The following is a 6,110-nucleotide window of genomic DNA, read 5'->3' on the forward strand; positions in this document are numbered from 1 at the left end:
TGGAAAATGAACAGTCGCTGTCTATTTTCTTGCCTCAATTTTTATTTTGGTTTAATTCTTTTCATGTGAATTTCGGGTGATACGAATTTTTTCCGCTACCCCGTGAGATTCGTAGCATCGAGACTCTACTGTATCGTATCGCGGCGAACATCGCCGCGTGGTTACGCGCACGAGACAGCGTCCAACATCGTTATACGAATACTCGGAACCGCGGTCTCCATCGCTATACGCGGGTCGTTTCCCTATAGAACCAATGTTTATTTTGACGGTAATGAACCATCGTTTTATGAGGGATATCGCTATCCGCGGGTTTTACTGTAGTAGTTCCAGTCTAGCAGGTTGGCGGCGCTGTTGACATCATTTGTTTGCAAGCGGGGAGAGGTCTATTAGCGGAATTGCACTGTATTTGCTGGTATTGAATGACAGGGCCATTGCCATTTCTTCGTCCCACAGGTAACACCCAGGAGGATAAGGAAGATTCCTTCAACTGCCATCAATGTAGTGGTCTGTTCCCCTCGGAGGAGTTGCTCAGGAAGCACCGGAACACCAAGCACCGCTCAAAGAGAGGCAAGCACCAGTGTCAGTTCTGCGACTACTCCAGTGACAGGGCAGACTATATACGGAAACATGAGAGAACTCATACTGGAGATAGGCCGTACGTGTGCGAGGTCTGCTCAAGGGGCTTCTCACAAAAGTGCTCCTTGACGAAACATTTGAAGACAGTTCACGTGTGAGAGAGACTTGAGCGCGAACACGCTTGTGGTCGCACGTTGCAAGTGGGACTGCATGTGCAGAGACACATGGCAGCTGTTGGTCGCTTGAGACCACTCCTGTACATGACCGTTCTGGAAAGGGCATTTCGGACTGTCTGTATGTCGACGGGAACTGGTCTCATTTCCGTACGCAACCCTGTGTACCCCGGTCACACGGGGGCCCTCAAGAGCCCAAGAGCTCAAGAGCCAAGAGTCGCTCAAGAGCCCACCCAGAGTCACTGAATAGCTTCAAAGTAGTGCAACTGATGTGCAACTGCAAGTTACATGGGGGGACTCAATGGCCATTGGAAGCAGTGACTGTTGAATAGGACCTCCCAGAGTCACTGAATAGTTTCAGAGTAGTGCAACCGATGTGCAAGTTGCACATCATTGCATGGCCTCAATGACCTTTGGAAGCAATGACCATTGAATAGCACCACCCGGAGTCACTGAATAGCTTCACACTCGTGCAACTGATGTGCAACTGCAAGTTCTACGCCAGGGGGCGCCACGTGAGGACGCCATATTGACTCCGTTAAGTTCATCGGCTATGTTAATGACTGATGCTATCCGTAGACATTAGTTCGTTCTTCTTTATTCGACCACGCTCTCGCGTCTCCCTTGACGACGAATGGGCCTAGGCCCACTAAACAAAATTGTATGTGGTGTTACGGTCAACAAGCTGCAATTCGCGATGTGAAATAAGTTTGTCGCAACATACAGTAGCTTTGCCTGGGAGGAAAGAAATTGCACTCTTAAAAATGAACTTCACAATATAGCATGCTCTTAGCCAACCATCACCCTGAATGACACAGGTCTCTCCCCTGATTTGTTGAAAACAGGAGACCTTTTTTGTACCGCTTATGCAGTACATAATTGGTACAAAAGAGGCGTACGCCACCCGTTTTCAACAGATCAGGGGCGAGGAGGATGTCACTAGGGATGGTAGTTGGCTAGGAGCGTACCATGCGGTGAAGTTCATCTTTAGGAGTGTGCAGTTCCACTGGCGTGCAACAAGATGCCGCAGAGTTGCAGATTTTGTTCAACGGGAGAGTGGCGCCCTCAATGTTGCCAGACGGCTGTCGGCATATAGTGCCGGGGAAAAGAAATGCGATACCCTGGCCGAAGCTATTCAGTGACTTCAGCACCACCCAACGTGTAACATGTCAACCTCTCTGGAAGAACTGGTTCCAGTGCTCCTTCAAGGGTCCTTATAAGACTCCCCGTGTGACAGGTGTTACACAACGGCCCACAACTGTAAAACCTCATCACAGTCGCGCGTAGAAGAGGTCGAGTGAAAGAAGCTGACGGAAGGAAAGGTTGATAGACGGCTTGTCGACCCTCCTTGCAGTAGGGACGAAAACAATGTATCTTTCATTGTAAACCACATGTCAAGTTTTTGTGACTTTTGATAAAGGCACTCAATTTCTCTTAGCTCCAAGGCACTCATCTCCACATGCATGGCCAACTGTGTACACTCTGTGCCTCGTTAACATGGACCCGTTGGTATATGGACTACTCGAGTTTGTGAATGAATCGAAATTTCGCCTCGTTACAGTAGAATCTCGATGATACGAATCTCACGGGGTCGCGGAAAAAATTTGTATCATCCGAAATTCGTATCAAACGAATTAAACCAAAATAAAAATTGAGGCGAGAAAATAGACAGTGACTGTTCATTTTCCATCACTGACAATGAAAGAGGTCGGTTGTAACGCTTTTGTGTCTCCGTTTTTGGCCAATGCTGCCTAAATACGCGAGTTGATTCAAAAGACGTAGCACGTGCTTTTCACCCGCGAGTCGCGCAACAGCGGTCTAAAGCGAGCTTCTCCTAAAGCACGCAGGTGTTAGGTGAAGCCGACCTGCGGAATGGTGACGCGTAATGTTGCCACAAGTTGTCCTGATATGTTCCCTCCACGTGTTCTGCGCATTGCGCTACATGATGTAAGGGAGTTCGTGGTGAGGATCGCCCTCCCTTTTCGAAAGGCTCAGCAGCATGACTCGCGCGCTCGCGTGTCACGGGGGACCGACCTCTGTCGCATCCTCGGCTCATTCGTATCATCCGTAAAGGCAAGATAACGCGTTCGTATCATCCGAACTCTAGTACATGGGAAGAATAGGCATTCCGGCCGGGACTGGAAAAGAATTCGTATCATCCCGAAATTCGTATAATCCGTGATCGTATCATCGAGATTCTACTGTAGTATGGAAACTCGCTTTTCGTACAAGGGACGGTCCAGCAAGGTACAAACCTGCATGTAGCCCATGTATTTTTTGTCTCGTTATTACGTACGGTATCGGTTACGGAGGGCAGGCCCCCTCTCCACATTCTACGGGAGGACTTTTGAAAGTAGGACATTGCGTTGCATAGGGAGCAATGCCCTCTCCTTTACAGCTACTTTATACCCTTAAGAACTATGAGAGGCAAAAGGGGGCTACTGTATAAGTAGGGCCTGACTTTTTCGGGTTTTATTTTTGGCTAAATTCGGGGGGGTAAATATCGGGTGATATTTTTCATTTGAAAATTCGGGTGTATTCGGGTTAAATCCCGTTACGGCATATTCTGTCGTCAGGAATTCGGGTGTATTCGGGTGATTTTTTTTTGTTTAATAACAATTTGTCTTAACATGCAACTAATGTTTAGCAATGTTATCAAACTTTATTTTAATGCACGCTTATGAGTGTGCCACGCGACCCGGATGTTTTCGGGTAGATTCGGGTTAAACCCGAATTTTACAGATTTCGTTCGGGGGGTAAATATCGGGCGGATACGGGTTTAACCCTAAAAAGTCAGGCCCTATGTATAAGTAGTAATTTTCGTTAGGGCCTATTTTTCGCGAAATTCGCGAACGCCCTTTTTTTTGGTGAAAGACGAAAGTCACTGAAAAGGTTAGCCAGCTGTAGGACTCGAACCCACATGTTCTGGATTGCCAATACAGGGCTCTACCAATTGAGCTAAGCTGACACGCCTCCTTAGCGACCATTTTTGACCACGTGTGGGTTTCTTAGTCAGATGTAGATGATAAGCATTGCTCCGCTTTTATGCAATATCACCGAATTCCTCATGTAAATATCTCATTGTCACACTTGTAGATAGCTTTTAACTGCCATGCTCGCTTGTTATCGTCATCCTCCTCTCTCTCTTATCCTGGTCAATCTCATCGCTCATACCTGTAGATAGGTTTTAACTACCACACACTCTCTCTCACGTCATCTTTCCCATAATCATCTCCGACACACTCACCATAGTTTTGGCGCTCTATGGCCTTTGTTGCCTTTGTGCCATTAAACACATAATCAATCAATCAATCAATCAATCAATCAGTCAATCAATCAATCCAGGGTGCGTCATCTGAAGGGACAAACCAGTCACTCTCTCTCGCTCATCCTTCTTTCACTCTTACATTTTTGCACACTCATACATACACACACATTCATACGACAGGGATCGACGCAAGCAGCAAATGTTGAACATGAGAGAACTGATGTTCTGAGGCTGGAACAACATAGAAGGGACAATCACATACAAGGCCTCAAGTTGCCTAAGAAATTAACGATGAAAGATGAAAGCCACTGAAAAGGTTAGCCAGCTGGCCTGGAAGTCGCTGAGAAGGCCTTTTAGCTTAGCTCAATTGCGAGAGCCCTGGACCGGTAATCCAGAAGATGTGGGTTCAAGTCCTACAGCTGGCTAACCTTTTCAGTGACTTTCATCTTTCATCGTTAATTTCTTAGGCAAATTGAGGCCTTGTATGTGATTGTCCCTTCTATGTTGTTCCAGCCTCAGAACATCAGTTCTCTCATGCCCTTTTTTTCTCGCGAATTTAAAGTCCCGCGAAATATTCGAAGCAAATATAGAAAAATACGAGAAAGAAATTAGGCCCGGGACGCTGATACATCTTACGTACGCGGTTTATTAGGCCCTTATACTGCACTTTCAGTTCTGCACCTGACTTCAGGGCTGTAGTTTCCACGTTTACGCTTCCGGTTGTGCCGATTAGCGACTTCGCGAGAGACATATTCGTTGGCAGCAGAAAAAGTTTGTTCGTGGCCCATCGGATGGAGGATGGCAATGTCGGGCAGTCCATGCACGTGGTCGCTGGAGGACGCGGCGACGTTGGCTTGAAGTACCGGAGCAAGGACTTGGCGGTAATGAGTACCGTAATTTCACGCGTATAAGCCGCACCGCAGATAAGCCGCAGGACGCGTTTTTTGGGACGTTTTGAAAATTTTCTGGCAGATAAGCCGCACCCGCAGATAAGCCGCGGGCAATACGAGACGACTGATTTGTGCGACAAAGGAGACCATATAGAGAAGGCCATAAACCCTGTGGTCCATACTCCGGGATCGGCACAGTGTACAACAGAGGAGGTCAGTTCTGGAGTTCTACCAAGATCGGATTGTGCCCTTGTCGGGTGTTTTTCGTCGACTGATGGGTCAGTGATCTTCCAGAAGACGTGAATCACTGTCACCACATTCCTTAAATCTGCTTGGGGGAATGCACCAGGAAGATCAATCTACTCGAATGTGGACCCGTCCCTGTTACGCACTGTTCGTGCATCGGCAGAGCAGTGCTGTTCCAGAGACACTGTCGGCCCTTTCGTTAAAATCGGCGTATGGGGAAAATACCAGAAAAAAAATAGTCATCAAATAAGCCGCACCGGTGGATAAGCCGCAGGGCGCCCGTGAGAAAAAAAAAATCGCGCATAAGCCGCGGCTAATACGCGTGAAAATACGGTATTTATTTATTGATTTATTTATTTGCAGATACTACTATTGTAGGAGTGGATACATTGAGAAACAACATGTATCATCAAGAAAAATCAACAACAACAACACACAACATCAAAATATATACATTATACTTGGCTAAGATGGCCATTCACAGATTACACAAATATCATTGAAGCTCTGAAACAAAAGCAGATGCCGTTTGGGATGTGACAATACTGTCCGGTAATTCATTCCATTCATTAATAACCCGTACAAAGTAAGAGTACCTGAAGCAGTCATTGCGATAGCTTATGGGTGTAATATGCCTAGAATGTTTGTTTCTTTGAATTCTTCTTGAATGGTAAGATACATATTTGTGCACTTCGAGCTTACTGTTTTCTCCCAACAACGCGAAAAAGAACTTTAATCTAGCAATTTTAGATCTCTCCGACAGGGGGGGAAGTTGCGAGCGCTCCAAAAGTTCAGCTGTACTTTGATCGCGGTTAGATATATGCCACACTGGTGTTGCATAAAGCTTACATCTCTACCATTCTGTGAGCGTGTGACAACTGCTGATGTTCTTTTATTTTTTTGGAAAGGGTGGCAACAGTTTGGCTTCTCTTTAACAGAAAGCCGAAGAGACAGAGA

This window comes from Ornithodoros turicata, unplaced genomic scaffold, assembly GCF_037126465.1.
Source record: "Ornithodoros turicata isolate Travis unplaced genomic scaffold, ASM3712646v1 Chromosome117, whole genome shotgun sequence".
NCBI classification, from domain to species: Eukaryota; Metazoa; Arthropoda; class Arachnida; order Ixodida; family Argasidae; genus Ornithodoros; species Ornithodoros turicata.